The 18,666-nt window shown below is 46.3% G+C and overlaps 1 protein-coding gene across 2 annotated transcripts in view; it reads right to left on the reverse strand.

Annotated features, from left to right (window-relative positions):
- LZTS2 (leucine zipper tumor suppressor 2) overlaps positions 1-18,440 on the reverse strand; it is a 61,688-nt gene extending 43,248 nt beyond the window's left edge. The window contains exon 1 of one of the 2 annotated variants that reach the window (XM_056850293.1): positions 18,308-18,440. The gene's annotated coding sequence lies outside the window, so the exon portion shown is untranslated. The remainder of the gene's footprint in view (positions 1-18,307) is intronic. The other variant, XM_056850292.1, reaches the window with a different exon arrangement.
- Positions 18,441-18,666: the final 226 nt, after the last annotated feature.

Genomic DNA, 18,666 nt, shown 5'->3' on the forward strand with positions numbered 1-18,666 from the left:
TCACAGGTTGTGCTGGAAGTAGGGACTTAAATGCCTCAGTAGTATTGGAAAGAACTCAGCATTAGAGGAAGCTCAGAGCTGGGATCATGTGACTGGGGGCTGAAAGGCACTAGAAAACCAATGGTTCTTTTAGGCCTGATTCATTCTTTAATGCCCACTAGGAATGCCAGCCTCCAGGTGGGACCTGGGGATCCCCCAGTTACAGCTCATCTCCAGACTACAGATCAGTCCCCCCTAGAGAAAATAGATGATTTGGAGAGTGGACTCTATGGCATTGTACCCATCCTCTCCAATCTCCATCCCCAATTTCCCAACCTAGATCTGGCAACCCTACCCCCCATCCCCCGCCAGTGGCCAGGAGAGTCCTGGTAACCCTAACACCCAACCAGGAGAGTCCTGGTAACCCTAACACCCAACCCTTGCTGCTAACAAGGAGAGTCCTGGTAACCCTAACACCCAACCCTTGCTGCTAACAACACTATGGCACTATGGCACCAATAGGCACTTTGCTAATCCCTGAGGATTCCACCTCCTCATCCCCTCTAGAATGCCTGGTCAACTCACCATTGGCTTGCAGGGGAGACATCTCTGTGGCTTCCTTGCAGATGCAAGAAGGCAGGCCTCCCCACCCTGGCAGTCACACTACAGCTCCAGGCCTTTAACGTTTATTTGATCTTTGGATTTTTCCTTCTTTAAACACAAGTACTGCTCAAAACCCCTGTTGTGACTATGGCAGCCACATGATTCGTCCAGCAGCTGTTCCTGGAAATTCACTGGAGAATCTTGCTACATGGAATGTGCTGGGTATGGTAGGGAGACACAGGAGGGGCCTATTTTTAAAGGGGTACACAATGAGTCAGAAGTGACTTGACGGTACTTAACACACACACATTACACAGATAGTGGAAGAGTATAATTCAGTCAACAGTGCCGTTTTTGGACATGGGAAAGCCAAACACTTGATGGGTGGCCTTGGGCAAGTCTCAGCCCAACCCATTTCACATGGTTGTTGTGCAGGCAAAACAAATAAGTGCTACATATTTCATACACTGAAAAAAGCATCAAAGCTATGCCCCATGCAGTGGATTTTTAAAACTCTTTAAAACAGGTTTTCAAATGTTGGCCTCATGAATGATTTTAAGACACACACACCCCAAATTCAACCATGAACTCTCCTCCACTTGTAACTACAAGAAGTATTTCACATATGTTATCTCAGTAATCCTTCTAACAGCCCAGTAAGGCAGAACTCTGGCTTATACCTCATACCATTAACATCTACACTGTATCATCTATCAAAGTTTAGCATGTGGTTTTACTTAAAATATTTTTAAAGCCTTCACGGAGAAGGAACTTTTTTCTGCAACATGCCCCCCAAAATACTCCCAGGACACCACGCCACCCAAGCCGTGTCTTATTGGCCTTACAGAACAACATAGCATTCTTGCATGGCTCTTCTAAGCATTCCAATACTTATAGCGCTAGTATTTAAAGCATGTCAGATGCTGGTATAAACAAACCCCTCTCATATAAAATCATTTTAAGGCAGCATTCCAACATCTCAAGAAACAGGTTTGTCCACTATGGACGAGAACACATGCCCATGCGCCCCCCCCCTCCTTCCCCCTCCACAAACAAAGCGAGGTGTGATTAAAAGTTTGTGGGTTTGGGAAGCCTTAAATCAAGCTCCAGTTCACTGTGACATTTGAATGCAGAAACCCGGATAGAGTGGAATTTGTTTCTCTCGCCCATATCCCTCCCCCAAAAATACCCAAGGATTATTGGAAGTGAAGGATTCTAAATTTTGGTTTAGTTCCACTCTAGAATCCTGGTTTGTAGAAAGGAAACAAACTCCAGTTTGGCCTCACACCTACATTAGATGTCACAATGATTTGGGACTTGATTCAAGGCTTTCCAAGTCTCCAATGCACTCCACGTGTCAAGGAAACGGGAAAGAGCAAGATGGGCGCATAAGAATGGCAACAGTTGTATTCATGCCTATCACAGACTTACCTCAGTTTGTGGTGAAGGCTGTTATGTATGCATGTGGATGTGGGTGATTGAATCAAAGGAGGGAGCTCCTTGTAATTGCATCAGGGGAAACCCTGGGCGCTTGGAGTTCCCCAAGGCTCCTGACCGGTATGTTCCTATTGGCTACTGGGGTCTTTCCCCCCAATCAAGGTTGTGGGGGGAGTGGCCACAGGCGGCCAAGCGGGCATATAAGCAGGGGTCTGGGTAGTTAGTTCTGTTCCTGTTCACCTAATAAAGCGATTGCTGTTGGAACTCCGTCTCTGACCTCGTGTGTTCCCCCCCACGTGGACTTAACAGTGGCGACGAAGGCTGGTAGGCAGTCCGGCTGCCCTGCTGAAATCACTCAGGACTACTGCTGAAATCTCTGTGACCAGTAGGCAGCCCAGTTTGCCTTGCTGAATCACTGCGACACACGAGGGAGACGCAACACGCCGCACAATGGCCACTAAGGGCTCCATGGAGGCGTTTGATCTGGCTCACCCCGGCGATTGGGAGAGCTACGTCAACCGCCTCGGTTTCTTCTTGGACGCGAACGATGTCACCAACAAAAGAAGAAACGCTCGCTCTTCTTCAGCGTTTGTGGCCCTCGGACTTTCCAGCTGGCGCAAACCCTGCTGGACCCTGCGAAGTTGAGCGAGACTCCATTCGCTGAGATCATGGCAATGCTGGGGAACCACTTCGCCCCCCAGCCCACACAACTCGCCCGGTGTCTGAGGGACCAGGAGCCCGGGGAGTCCGTCTCCGCTTATGCCGCTGCACTCCGACAGGCTGCGAGGTTTTGCAACTTTCCAGACCTTGACGGCACCATCCGGGACCGGCTTGTTTTCAGCCTGCAAAACGAGAAGGTGCACCATTGCCTCGTGGCAAAGAAGGATGTCTCACTTGTGGTGGCTTTCGAGGAGGCCACGGCGGCTGAGGTGTCGGCAAGGGTGGACCGCATCGGGGAATGGGGGCCCACTTCACCGTCTCGTGCTGCGGTCCCCGTCCGTTACAAGGATGCCTGCGATGGGGGCGAGGAAGAGGAAGCCCACAAGATGTCCACCAGAGGGTCCAAGCACCGGGGTCTGGTGGGCAGGCCGTGCGCTAGCTGCGGAGACTTGCACGACTGCCGCACGTGCTGGTTCCGTGACGCCGAGTGCAGGGCTTGCGGCCGGGCCGGCCACATTGCCAGGGCTTGTCACGCCTCAAAGAAAGGGGGCACCCCATTGGTTCCTGAGAAGAAAGATGGCGCTGCCCAGCCCACCCACGCTTTGTTCCCCCACCACAGCATCCGTAGTGTGGAACTGCACAAGATTCATGCCATGGAGAAGGTCCATGTCACCGACCAGATCCAGAGCACCCCATGCGAGATGGAGGTCGACTCGGGATCTGCGCTCTCCATAGTCTTGGCCAACACCTTCCGTCAGCTGTGCACGAACGTGAAGCCTCCCAAACTCCAGAAGACCGGCCTCATCCTCACGGACTTCCAAAAGCATAGAGTGCCGGTCCAGGGCATCGCCACCATCCATGTCCACCACAAGCAGTTTGCGCAGAAGCTCCGCCTCGTCGACGACGACGGACAGTGCGCCAGCCTCCTGGATCTCTGCCTGAGCCTCTGCCTGAGCCTCCGATCCACGCGTCGGACATTGCTGCCCACCCCGCAAAGGACCGCATCCTCGCCCAGGTTCTCAACTGGGTGGGGAAGTGGTGGCCGGTGGGCTGGCCAGAGGCTGAATTCACACCGTTCACCGCCCACCAGGACGAGCTGTCCATCCACAAAGGGTGCCTGCTCTGGGGGAGCCAGGTCATCATCCCGACCAAACTACGCACTAGGGTCCTGGAGGGTCTGCACTCCTGTCACCCGGGGATCGTCTGGATGAAGGCCCTGGCCAGGAGCTACGTCTGGTGGCCTGGTATCGATGCCGCTGTGGAAGAGTGGGTCAAGCACTGCCAGCCCTGCCAAGAGTTGCTTGGCACCGGCCCGAGATGCCATGCGCCCCGGTCCACCGCTGGGAATCAGCGCATGCCCCATGGTCCCGCATACATATTGACTTCGCGTGGCCGTTTCAGGGCAAAAGCTTCCTCATCATAGTGGACTCCTACTCAAAGTGGCTAGAGGTGGTGGCTGTCACCTCCACAACTGCCCGGGTGGTCGTCAGGGTTATGTGTCAGCTCTTCACCACACACAGCCTGCCGGACACGGTGGTCTCGGACAACGGGGCCCAATTCACTTCTGCCGAGTTCCAGGACTTTATGGCACGGAACCTTATTCGGCACATGACCTCCGTGCCATTTCACCCCTCCACCAACGAAGGACGCGTTGGGGCGTCTGGTCTATGGGGACTGGGATGCGCGGCTATGTGCCACTCCGGAAGGGCAAGTCCTGCTGCAGCACATAGACCAACTGCGCCGATGCCAAGTGGACTTGCCTGACCAGGTTGCCATCCAGGAGACGCCGGCGGCCCCAGCCGCCGTGGACAGCAAGCGAGCTGTAGCATCGGAAGTCGAGAGCTGCCCACAATGGACACTTCCACAGGTGGTGCGGAAGACATCGCTGCCCCTGACTGCACAGCCAACCCAGCGGCCAAAGAGCAGCCCATGATCCCCATTCCGGTGCCGCACCATTCCCAGTGGGCTCGGTCGCGCCCAAGCCACCTCAAGGACTTTGTGTGCTAGTTGGGGGGATGCTCGGACTTGGGGGGGAGGAGTGTTATGTATGCATGTGGGTGTGGGTGATTGAATCAAGGGAATGAAGGTCCTTGTAATTGCATCAGGGGAAACCCTGGGCAGCTTGGAGTTCCCCAAGGCTCCTGACCGGTATGTTCCAATTGGCTACTGGAGTTTTCCCCCCCCCCAATCGAGGTTGTGGGGGGAGTGGCCGCAGGTGGCCTAGTGGGCATATAAGCAGGGTTCTGGGCACTGTAGTTAGTTCTGTTCCTGTTCACCTAATAAAGCGGTTGCTGTTGGAACTCCGTCTCTGACCTCGTGTGTTCCCCCTCATGCGGACTTAACAAAGGCTAAATGCAACTTAAGTCAAATGGGCACCTTAATATAACAAAGAGTTTTAACTGTCACGCAGTGCAATCCTATGCATGGTTACTCAAAATTAAATCCCACTAGGATCAGCCATGTTTACTGATCAGTAAATGTTTGTGGCATTGTAGCTTTACACCCTAAAGCATGCTTAGGACTGAAACCTTTAGAGTCACATCACTTACAGAAAAGCATGCTGGAACTCCCGTGAGCAATACATTGCACTGGATCAGCCACTAGAGGACAGCACTTTGAGCCGTAGGTGCACTGCAAGCTGGTGCACATTTCTGTTTATTTCTCACAGATATGCAATCCCTGATCTTAAAATCAAGTGGCTGCCTTGTGCATGTTTTCTCCCCAAGACAAAGTATCCTCCTCATTCTTTTCTGCATTTTAAAGCATGCCTGTGTGCACATCACATTTGACGAAAGTATCATGGAAAATACCCAGAAACTCTCCTTCCCTGCATCTCCATGCCTCCCTCCCATCACGCTCCAGTTTCAGTGCACCTATTTATAGCTTCACTATGCTATCTGTTTCCTCCCTCCAGTGGTAATATCCCAGAAAACATCCCATTATATCCCGGGAGTGGAGAGGGGTCTGCCACAAAGAAAGAGATGGCGCTCGACTGGATTTGCATTCCTTGCAACTCTTCAAGGCAGATAATGACACTCTCCTCATACACACACTTTCCACTCAATTTTATTTTCATTCTTTTCATTTTTAATTTTTTTTAACAGTTTAAGTTTTAATTTTTATATAAATTCTAAGTTAATTATTTATTAATTTACATCCCTCTGTTTTCCGGATTAAGACCTCCAAGGAAGCTTGTAACATAAAGCATGAATAAAATCAAAGGTGAATTATGTGCTAGTACAGAGCAGCCAAAGTGGTCAGTCTTTCGCTTCGAACCCCTACTCTAACCCAAGAGACTGCAGCAGTAAGAAATATAAATTGCTTTCAGTCCTGCGTAAAATTTTTACAAAATCTAAATCCAAAACTGCTAATGCAGCAGTTAAAACAATAATAAAATCAAAGTCAAAGATGTTTTGAAAGGTGCAACTGGCTTACAACATAGCAGCTCGGCTGCTAACTAGAACTAACCGCTTGCTGGTTAGCTTCTAGGTACAAGTAAGATGCTGCTATTTATTTTTCCAATGCAATCCCAAGCAGAGTTACTCTGTTCTAAATCCACTGAAGTCAAGGGATTTAGAAGGATATAATTGTGTTTAGGACTGCTCTGTTAAAGTCATAAACGGTGTGAGATTAAGGCATCTCAGAGAACAACTCCACCCACATGAACCCGCCTGTGTGGCTGAACTCTATTTACAGGATCCTTGTCTGTGCCACAGGATGAGAGCCTAGACAACCCACAAGATGGAAGATAGCAGGAAGAGTCTGCCTTCACCACAGCAATGAAACAGATCCAGGCTTGTCGCGTGGGAGCTGTTGAGGTAGGTGCCCACCCCTTCAAGAACACATAGCAAAGAAAAAGCATCCATCCGTTTCATATTGTTATTGAGTATGGACCACCTCGACCCATCAACAAGTGTTAAAAAAAAAGTAGTGCACTCCTCCCTAAACAGTAGCATTGAAGCACAAATTGTAACTGTTTTTTGCAAGCATTTAGTATTGTGAGAATGAAGCGGGGAGCCAATAAACTGGACAATTCACTGCATAGAGAAAGGGCACATGGACCACAAGCTATAAATAGAGAGGAAAGTTGCTTTTAGCCCCCACCCCACCCCACCTCAAATAATAATCCTAACTCAACACGAGATCAGCTTTAATCCAGACTGGGAAATGAACAATTTCTGGTACTTTCTGTAGTAATTAGCAAATTTGCAGGCTGTATACTCCAGGATGTTCTCTCCTCTCCCAAGTCCAAGCAGTCAGCTTCAGTCTTTCTCTTACTCAGCACTTTCGTTCACCTTATGAAAAAATTCAACAGCCTGAACAAATACCAGATGGAGGATCACTCCACCCATCACACATCACACTCTCTAACCAAAAGACTCATGTGACAGGATGGAATCCATCATGTGCCAGACATGTGGTTACACGGAACGTTAAAGCATAGTAAATGTTTAACCCTTCACAATCTGGCACAGACAATCCATTCAGCCACCCGAGTTTGGCTGGCATAGTACAGTTAACTTTGATAGCACAACTGAGCAGAACCGGGGAAGCAGGAGGAACAGCACAACCTTCAAATATTTCCGCTAAACAACCAAAGCAGAACATTTGCACAAACAATTGCCAAAAAAGTCATAGTAGGTAAAGACCAAGACATGGATTAACATTTAGCCTGCTTTAACTTTAGAATTCATACATTTTTACATAGCTCATATTACCAGTGATTCCCCCCCCCCATTTTATAACATTGTAATATCTTTGTTCCCCTAATAACAGAGGTCTTCCTACCCAAACAAAATTATTCCACGGTCGTTCCTCCATTAAATGTCCTTGCAAGTGTGGATTCTCTGTTTAACATTTGTAATTTAAAAAACGAAATTTCTATGAGATGAATAAACATCATTCAGGAACTGTACTAAGCTATTGGGGTGAAGTGTTTCTTCAGTTGGTTGCTGTGATCTTGCCTTTATCATATTATCATAATTTTTTTTTCAAAATGGGGGGGGAATGTTTCAAATTTCCACAAGTGGGTGAGGAGCTGCCAGGACATCATGGCTGCATAATAAAGTGGCCGACCAGAGGCGGCTGTGTGTGACAGCCCTCAAGAGATGGCCTTTTATGTTTTAAGAAAACGAGACAGGCAAATGGAATAAAGCTAAAGTTGTTCTCATTGTTCAAAAAATATGGGGGAAACCTTACGATTAAGGTAGCAAGCCTGTACAAAGTTGTCCTAAGAGAGGGTAGCTGGCCCAGGATTTAAGATGCAGATCTGTTTCTCCATGTCTTTCTCCTGCGGGTTAGGTAATCATGATAGCCATAAATTGGGGGTGATTATGTAAATCGGCAGGATAAGGTATATCAATAAAGACATAGCTTTCTGACAGGAAAACAATTACATTGGTTTATGTCATGGATGGGACAAACAGCAATCAGAAGGAGGGGTAGAGAGTAGGACATCAGAAGAGGGGAAAGGACCTGTGTGTCTGGTTCTAGCATACAGCTGGGCGTATTCTCCTGCCTTGTAAGAAAATATGCCATAAAACTGCTTATCTTAATATTAATTTAAGTGATGTATCTCATTAGGGCAATATTTTTGGAATAAAATTTTGGGCTTCTTGGAGTAGAAGTGGAAGGTAGAGTGCAGAATGCTTCCAGCACTGCCCCACATGGGTAAACACAAAAGACACAGACCTCTGCCTCAGGTTCAACATGTGCCAAAGCACCTGGAGCCACTGTATTCACTAAAGCTGGATTTCAGCCCTGCTTTCTCAGCTGCAGAGAAACCACAGACTAAGCACCACAAAGCAGAGCAGGAGAAAGAGCCAGTCCACAGTCCTCCCTCACGTGCACCAGTTGGGCCTGTTCTGAGAAGAGCTCAGCCTGCAAAATAAACAATCCTCTGGAATTCAACCGAGTCTTACTGGTAAGGTCATCTCGGGGCTGAGTGACATGGATGCCCCTCACGACATGGACAGCAAACAGCACCACTAATCCCTTGAGGCAGGTTTGGTGCAAAGATCGGTTCCTCTCTGAGACTCGCTGCTTACAGAAAGGCACATTCCTTTGCTTCGTGTTGTCAGTCTGGGGATTTTCTTAAATAAAACAGAGACACGGAAGCACGCCCTCTTGGCAGGCAACATGCTGCCAGATGGGGTGGGAGGAGGTAGAACATTTTTGCACAAGTCCCAGTCCCAGTGACTGCAAGTTTTGCCATCCAGACAGGAAAGTTTAGAATCATACACGGCAACCCCTCGTAGGCACTCAGTCACAAAAAGGCTGAATCTAAGGCCCACTGATACCAAGTGTAACATTTCCTTTACCCACAAAGGGAAAAGTGATTAAGTAGGAGTCACTTTTTTCTTGGGAGTGAAGGCTGCATAAACAGCAATATATAGGGTTGCCAACATCCAGGTAGAACCTGGATTTCTCCAGGAATTATACCTTATTTCCAAACTACAGAGATGAGTTCTCCTGGACGGAAACACAACTTTGGAGGGCAGACTCTGTGGTAGGCCATACTGTCTATGAGAAATTGAAGTCCCAGAGTGACATTATATACCCATTTATTGTTTTACTTATTTATTATATTTTTATCCCACTCTTCCCAACTAAAGCTGGGCTCAGGATGGCTAACAACTTAGAATTACAATTAAAATAATAAATATCATATAATTAATTAAAACGTTACATCATCAATAAGCAATAACGGCACCCTGATCATGACTCTCAGATGATGGTGTCATTTCCAGATTCAGAGAAACCATATGGATCCAGCATGGGGAGCCAAAAGATGTTATAGGATGGGCATGATAGGGTTAGGAAAAAACAAGTCGGGAAAAGGAGAAAGTGGGAGGGGAAGGGAGGGAAAAGGGAAAAGAAGAAAAGAGAAAAGGGAGGTAAAGAGGGGAAGGGGAGAAGAGGCGAAGGGGAGACCAGCTAAGAGAACCGTTGCCATTATCAACCATAAGCCTAGCAGAACATCTCTGTTTTGTAGCCCTGCAGAACTGTGCTAGGTCCTGCAGGGCCCTGGTCTCATATGATAGAGACTAGGGCCAAGGCCAAAAAAGCCTGGTTGAAAACAGCCAAATAAGTTTTGGGCCAGGGACCACCAGGAGATTGTTATTTGCAGAGCACCACATTCTTTGGGGGGCATAACGGGAGAGGTGGTCCCAGGGTGTTCAAAAAGAAAGGGTGGAAGAGAGTGGGCGGTAGCACAGCAGCAATCAAGCCGCCCCCCCTTGTTTATTCCCCACTGACCTCTTGCGCTTCCCCCTTTCTCTGGGGCCGGGTCCCACCCCTTTCTCCCCCACTCTTCCAGCGTTGCAGCCTACGCAACTGGCCTGGACCACTTCATCCTCCATGTCTCCTCTGCCGCCCGCACACCCTCCTCCACCCTGCCACACCTCCTCCTCCTTCGCTTCTCTCCTGTCCTCATCCTCCCATGTTCTCCTCAGCACCGGCCACCTTTGCCAAGGAGGCGGCAGCCGCACACTGCAGGGACATAATGATGGTGACAATGGCAAGAAGAGGGATTTTCCAAATGCGCTCTCGCCACTGCCACTGATGCCTCTCCTCTGCAGGCAGCCCAGCAAGCGCGGCTTGCACGCACGCTGAATCACTGAACACTATCAACTCTGTTTTGTCTGGCTTGAGTTTCAGTTTATTGACCCTTATCCAGCCCACTAGCCGGCTATTCATGACCTCAGATGTCTCACCTGTTCCAGAGGAAAAGAAAAATCAGAACTTAATATCATCAGCATAGTGATGGCACCACACTTCATTACTCCAGACAACCTCTCCCAGTGATTTTAGATGCTAAACAGCATGGGAGACAATGTGGAACTCCGGGAAACAAAAGAGGATAAATCCCATGGGAATGAATAATAATATCCTAGTGTTACCGTCTTGGATCTACCTTTCAGGAAGAATCAACAACAACTTAAAATAGTTCTTCCCAACCCCAACTCAAGGCTCACAAGAATATCATGATTAGAAGTTCTCAAAAAAATAGCATTAATTGTGGTATTGTTCATATCATTCTATCGAACATGACTAAGGTCATTTATGCATGGTTGCTGTAACCTCCTTTATTCCCTGTTTCAGCCAGGATCTAACTCGTCAGTATGTACAATATCCCATTCCTTGGTAGCTTGACGCTGTTTCGACTCAAAACCAACCTGGGTCTTCCCATTCCTCTGTTAATCCAACTTTTCCCTCTCCCCTGAGCTCAGCCCGGCTCAAAGCAACCTGCAGATAACTAAACAGGGGGAAACACAGAAGATTGGCTTCTCTCACAGCCAATCACGAAGCATTGTGTAAAAGGGGGGTGTCAAGTGCTTCCTGCTTCCTGCTACCTCGGAGCTCTTTCTGGGCAAAAGAAGGGTATTTTAAAAACAAGGCTTGGCTCCCCCCCTTCTTTCAAATTGCTCCATTTTTTGTTCTTAAAATGCTTTTTTATGTGGCAGTTGGGTTTGGGGGGAAGGAAATCTTCTTTCACGTTGAGCTCTGCGAAGTAAGCCAATTACAGAGCAGCATTTAAAGGGGTGGGACTTGATTTGAGCTTGGGAGACTGCTTCTCTGTATTCATGACTCGATTAGCATACAGTTTCATCCCTGATCATTCAAGCCAATGCATATCGTTTCCCCCAAATCGGGTTACATTAATGTGCAATGAACCCAGGTCCAACCAGGGAGATCCAACCCATGCAAAAAAGGCCTAAGACATCCTGGATGATTAAGAGGGTCATATTCCCCTATCTTACTCTCAATGAAGATCATCAACCAAAACAAGCCATGGTGTAAAACAGGTCTGCAACCCCTATAAAAGGGATACATACTATGACTTTCACCCAAAAGGAAGCAGTGCTAACCCCAAAGAACCACAAGACCATACACTGCAATATCATTCAGCTGTTCAGGGAAGTTCTCCCCAAAAGAGGCTAGTAGAGCATTTCCTTACAGTCAATCTGTTTTGGTTTCTTATGATTTAAAAAGAAGTGAGTACAGTAAAAGCAAGCAAAGAAAATAACTCTCACATGTATCAGATCCAGGCTTATCCACAGGAAATTGTTCCCCCTGATTCTCCCAGGATGTCAGATGCAGCCACTGATGCAGCAACAGTCTCATCTCAGGTGTCCAAAAAGAGATACAGTTGAGGCAGTGGTCAAGTGGCATCAGATATAATCACTAAGAAACAAGCAGAGATCCCAGGGAAACATTTGGTCCAGTTCCAAAGCTGACCAGGTTGAAAATCTTGGTATTTGGGTTCAGACACATAAGCAGATCAGCTGGTCCAGCAATCAGAAAAAACACTTAATGAGTCAGCAAGTTGTATCCTTGAGGGTTTTCACTCCAGGAGCACTTAAGTTACAAAAAGAGCTTCGGGTGGCTTATACAAAACCAAATGCAATCAAGACATAGGACTCAAAGGAAAAGACAAAACTCTGACCAAGGTTAGGAAATTCTATTCCTGACAGTTGTGACGAACAAGTGCAGTTCACAAAATACAGAATACAGGAAAGGAAAGAACTCTTCTCCACTTCACAGAGTGCAGAGAAGTTCCCAGAGTAGTACTTACCCAAAGCATTAGTGTGGCTTCAGCCTCCCATCCTGTGCTATTTTCCTGACCTGAAACGGTCCTGGGAGCTTCTGTTTGGCCTATTGAGTAGACCCACAAGTGTACACGTGGGTTTACCCAGTGGGCCAAATACAGCCCCAATTCACGAAGAAAATGCAGCTAGGGAGGCTGAAGACCTTTCTCTATGTGTGCCAAAGTTGTATGACTGCTCCAAAGAACACAGGGTGGGGACCTTGGAATAGGGTTACCAACCTCCAGGTGGTAGCTGGAGATCTCCTGCTATTACACTTTATCTCCAGCCAATCAGTTCACCTGGAGAAAATGGCCGCTTTGGCGATTGGACTCTATGACAATGAAGTCCCTCCCCAAACCCTGTCCTCCTCATGCTCCACCCTAAAAACCTCCCGCCAGGGGCAAAGAGGGACTTGGCAACCCTACTTACCCCCCTCCACATCTGCAATCTGAAGTGGTACAGTGAAGACATAAATTTACCACCTTACTAAGAATTAGGCCACCATTTTGAAAGGATTATTTATTTCTTTACAAATTTATCCCCAATTTTCTCCCTGATGAGGATCCAGGGTGGCCTGCAACATCATGCCTCCCTCCATTTTATCCTCACAACTCTGTGAGGTAAGTTAGACTAAAAGAGGCTGGCTCCAGGTCACCCAGTGAGCTTTCATGGCACAGTGGGGATTTGAAACTAAGTTTCTCAGGTCCTGGTTCAATATTCTAACTTATTTATTTATTTACTTTATTTATAGCCCACTTTTCTCTCCGAGACTCAAGGTGGATTACAGAATATAAAACAAAGCAATCAGACCGGATAAGACATCCAGCGAACAATGCAGTAGACTCGAGGCAGCTTACAGAACATAAAAACAATGCCACTAACAACTAGACCATGCTGATCTCTTTGCCTTGAGAAAAGCCAGGGCATGCAGAGAGCTGTAAGTGGAGGCTGTTGATCTGGATATGGATTATGCTACAGATCTGAATGCCTTGCGGGAGAGCAAACATAGGAAGAAACTCGTAGGACAAGAAACAGACAGTTCGTCCCAAGATATATTTAAGGTGTTACTTACTGTGGCACAACTCACAATCAAGTGAGAACACCGCGTACGAAACTTTAAACAAGGGATAAACCATAACTGTAACCCACAACTGGGTAAGCCTCTCATTCAGATTCCATCAGAATGGGACTAACATTCAGACAGCCTGTTCCAAATGCATTGGTTGAGGGACCAGGGGGTTCAAAGTACTTGTGAAAAAGAGGCCATTGCAGTAAAGTGTCAGCCCACATTTGGAGCACATTGTAGCAGTTGTCTTACTGCTCCACAGAGGCGGTCTTAGCCAATGGGTAACAGGGGAAGCTGTCCCAGACCCCATACTGGGAAGGACCTCAACCACCCATGCCCTACCTCCTAAGAGGAGGGGAGAAGACAATGTGCAGGTCCTTCCACCACTCACATCCAACCCACCAGGGGCTCAGGCATGTGGCTTCTAGCAGTGGCCACTCCTGCCTGCCCCACCCAGAGCTTGGGCAACTGACTTCAACCAGTGGCAATTTCTGCCCACCTCACATGGGGTGAGGGCTACCCTTTGCTTGGCCCTTCTGGCAGGCACCCAGCAGTGGGGTGGCAGTGATTCTGGCGCCATCCTGGAGTTTTTCCCAAGTCCCCAGAATCACTAAGACTGCTCCTGCTACTTCAGCATACACCCCGATTTGCTGTGGAAATGGTATGGTCTGGGTCCAACTATAGGTACACAACCCAGATTAATAAAGTCTGTCATGACAAAGCAGAGACTTCGGGAAACAAAATTCTAGTTCCCTGCTTGCTACTCTAACCATGAAGCTGCCATTTCTATGAAACTATGCAGCAGCACACTAAGAAATGTACATAAGCAGTTCCCAACCTTTTCAGTATGGTGACCCACAAATCCACATTTACTTGGTATGATGACATATCCAAGGCTGGCCCAAGGTGTTTTTGGTGCCCCATCTAGTTCAGCATTCCATTTTCTGTGGTGGCTAACCAAACCTTTTTGAGAAACCCACAAATATCGCACAAAGGGTGCAGCTGCCCCCACTGTGAACCCCAAGTAAGTGGCATTCCAACATACACAGCCTTTGCATATGGAGGCTACATTCCAGCCCTTGACCACCTCTCCTTCTCCATTAATCCCTCTAATCCCCTCAGAGATTCTAAGAAACTCACGCTAGTAATCATCAGGACACGTTTTACTTGACCAACATGTATATGCAGTGAAGAAAAACCATCAACTATTGTATGACACGGAAGATAATGGCTGTTACCGCACTAGGTATTCCCAGCGATATATTAAGAGTTTGAAACTGTTATAAAAAATACTGTTCGCACTTTGTTTGGCCCCTTTAGCTGTGAAGACGTCTTCCAACCATTTTTTAGCCGTGGCATCCAAAACCCCTTTTAAAGCGATGTTTTTTACATTTCCAAACTCTTGATACATCGCTGGGAATACCTAGTGCGGTAACAGCCAGCGTTTCCAGAGTCAGATCTTGGTTTCCAAAATACAAAAGAGAACAATAGAAAGGGCAGGGGCAGCCGTTATGGAGGGCTGGTCTATGACCCACTTTCAGAGGCTTTGTGACCCACTTTTGGAGCCTGACCCACAGCTTGGCACTGCTCTATATGATGATTCTGCTTCAGTTTGTGATTAAAAACTCTTTCACAAACTTTTTTTTAATTTATATTTATCTATATTTATAAATATATTATATATATATTTATATAGTGGAGTACAGAAAGAAGGGAAAAGGGGGGGGGATCAGAAGAAAAAATATGCCTGTGTCTGAGCTTCAATATAATAATACATACATGCACCCTTCATCAGCATTAAACTTGGAGTGCTAGTTTCTAATACTAATTATCGATTTAACAGTCTTTGTAATTACACACTGAAAAGCAAAATGGGTTGAAGCACTTAATTAATGATCAAATAGTGACTGTTTCAGTATAATACGCACACATTTCTATATAAATTAAACTAAGACTACAGGCTTCAAATGCTGAGTACTAATTTGGCATTCTTTCTCTTTGCACACTAGAAAACAAAAGAGCTTGGAGCATGTACCGTAAATACTGATCATATAATGGCTGCCATTTTAACTTTAAATCATCTATTGAATTTATTTTCATTGTGTGTGTGTGTTAAGTGCCGTCAAGTTGCTTCCGACTCATGGCGACCCTATGAATGAAAGTCCTCCAAAATGTCCTATCTTTGATTTTCATTAGATGTGTTAATTTTGACATCAAAGCAAAATCAAATAAAAACTCTTTTACAAACTTTTTGTGCTGCACATGGGCTCTGATTATGCCCAGAAATTGATCTATTTGTTCTCTGTTGAACTATTCCATGTCCTTTTCTGAATGACAATCCCAAATATCACTACCCCCACTATGACACATTCTTACAGTCACTTTGCTGATTTCATAGAGTTAAAGTGCTGGAAGGAACGTAAAGGTCATTTCATCCAAATTCTCTTCAATTTAATTCACTCAGAGGTCTCTTACAGTTCAGTTTACTCCAGCTTATGCCTGTGTGAATTATATCAACATGATTCCAGAGCCGGTACTCAAGATCTAATTGCACACCTGCCCTAAAAGCCCAAGTACAAAACAAATTCAAACAAGTCATATTCTTTCTATCTACGAAGAGAAAGGGGTTATTAAATTTCTTTATGAAAATACAACTCTGACCTTCCACTCAAGACACTCCCTAGCCCAAATGTAAATTTGATTTGCCAAGGGGGAGGATGGCTGCAAAAGTTATATTGTTCTTTTCCCAAAGGAGAGTTGAAATTCACAGAAAACGGAGTCAAGGAGATGTAAGGTAAAAGCAAAGAGGATAGGAGTCATGAAGAAGTCTCCCTCCCTCGAGTGGATCTGATTTTTAAGCTGCTTCTTTAGAACCACACGGATAAGATATGTGCTCTTTTAAATGAAAATACCCAAGATTCTTAATTAGAGGCCATAGGGCATCATTCACAGCTATGAAGATTAATGTACACCAGGTTTGCGATCTAATGTGCATCCATCCTTCCTCCTTATCTCCTTCATGTCACAACCACTCTTCCACTTTTACCCCCTGCCACTTCTAAACATCTCTGCTCTGTCTCCCCATTCACATCCTTGCACCTCACCCTGCTGTGTCTAAGAGCAGACATATCTGCTCAGCCACCTCCCAACAGCTCTGCAGTGACCTCCTCTGCCACTTGCCCCTTTTTCTGGTAGGAGATTAGAATAGAACTTTTACAAGCTTGCCCTCCACTGAAGTACAGGGGTGTTGTGAAACTGGACTTTGGGACTGTGCAAGAATTCTTCATTAAACTACTGCCGTCTCACCCCTCAGCTGCTATATACTTCTAGCTATTCTAAAACAGAGTACCTGTTTGATATGACAGCCTACCATAAGACCTATCATATGAAACCTCCTTATACTAAGTCACCTTCAGCCTATCAAGGTTAGAATTTTCTTCTTTGACTGGCATCTGTCCAGTATCTCAGGTCTTCCACATCAGCTACTGACTGGTCCTTTCCCCCCCTAATCTGGAGATGCTATGAATTGAACCTGAGGACCTTTTGCATGCAATTCAAATGCTCTGCCACTGAACCACAGCACCACCCAAAATCCAATCAGTTCAGAAGTCAGGAGTAACTTCCTGAAGGGAATATTTCTTTTCACTTTTGTGCAGCAAATGGGTGCAAAAAGGTTACTTCTACTAGCAGATTTGAGTATCTCTTTCCCTGCCAAAAAGGCTGGGAATGAAAATGTAAACTCCTTCAGAAACTTGGTTTATTCACTACATTTATATCTGCCTTTCTATGTAAGTTCTCTTACACAGGTAGCTTACACAGACATTCCAGGAGGGTTCAGGAGATACCTCTTTTTCAGTTCAGCCACTGCTAATTTCGGTAGGATTGTGTCACGTACCAACCATATCTTGGGACCTCTCCCTACAGCAAATCCAATGAAACAGAAAACTCTGTCACTGAATGGAACTCAGAAAACATACCGCAGCCCATCAAAATGTATAGCAAAAACTTCTGCATCCTTCCCAAGTGCCTACACCCAACTATGGGCAGTCCAGACTCCTGAAACCTTTGATAATGGTTTGTGAGGAATTTGCGTCTGGCCATTCTACCATTACAAAGGCTCATCTTGGAGGCCTTTTTGTCCCAATTTCCGCAAACATGCCATTAAAAAGGCAAAGCAGGGTTCAGATTCACCCAGAGTGCTGACTTCTAGGCCAGGTTACAGTTACGGCAGAGCCAGATGACACCAAATTGTTTGCATTCAGCTGGAAATCTATTTTAAATGTGAATGAAAGTTTGTTCCTATCAAAACACTTACAAGCTATATAAACCATGCACTAGACTGAATAAAAGACATTTGATATAAAACATTAGGAAACTTCGTATGGTTTTGTTTAGCAGCACCAGCCACTTGGAAGACTGGAATATAAGCACTGGCAGCCACTCCCTGGGTTTACTCCAGTCTTGGCAGGACTGGTCTGGAAGTAGAGACACAATAGCTGGCTTAACCGAATTTGGCCCACGGGCATCACACACAGCAACAGTCAAATGTGAATAGTCAGGCTGGCAGACAACCCGCTGTCAAAATGTAAGATATATCCCCCACCCTAAAAAGCGATGCAATACCAAAAGATTTTCAAACTCCAGTCCAACCGATGTACAGCTAATCATTTAATCAAACGAGTGAACCACTGAGATATACCAGACATACAACAATTGAAGAGGCAGCAAAACATTTTATTCCGCTCACTGTTAAATAGGAGGTGTGGTGCCCACTGCTGAATTCTCCTACGGAAGTGTATCCTGCCAAGGCTAGTCTTTGGTTAAGCTGAGGAGCTTCTCAGTTTTCACGAGATCTAATTCTCTCTGCTCATGCGGGGACTTTCTGTCCTTTCCCCCATCAAGACTGTTGAAAGGAACAGGACAGAAACAGGCTGCAAAAAAGAGTACAACTGTCTTTCTGATACACCCTTACCTGATTAGAGAGAGCAGCAAAGCAGCTGAGCCTGTTCCTACCCAGCAGACAAGAGAGCGAGGCCACGTCTGGCTCTGTCTGGAGTTTTTCACAGACCACGTGCACGTTTGGGCTTGCACTAAAATAGCTGCCAGACTTGGAGGAAAACAAACTTCACTTAAAGGGGAAAGTGGCAGAATTTTCCATAGAGCTGCAACAAACAGGGTTCTTTTGGGTTACAAATGCCACAGGTAATTGCAGATAAACTGGGGCTTGCTATTTCTAGCCTGACATACGACAACAAAAACTACTGCAAAGGAAGCAGGAAACAATAAGCCCCCCTTTCACAAAGAACCCCTAGTCCTAGTGCTAATAACTAC

This window comes from Euleptes europaea, chromosome 5, assembly GCF_029931775.1.
Source record: "Euleptes europaea isolate rEulEur1 chromosome 5, rEulEur1.hap1, whole genome shotgun sequence".
NCBI classification, from domain to species: domain Eukaryota; kingdom Metazoa; phylum Chordata; class Lepidosauria; order Squamata; family Sphaerodactylidae; genus Euleptes; species Euleptes europaea.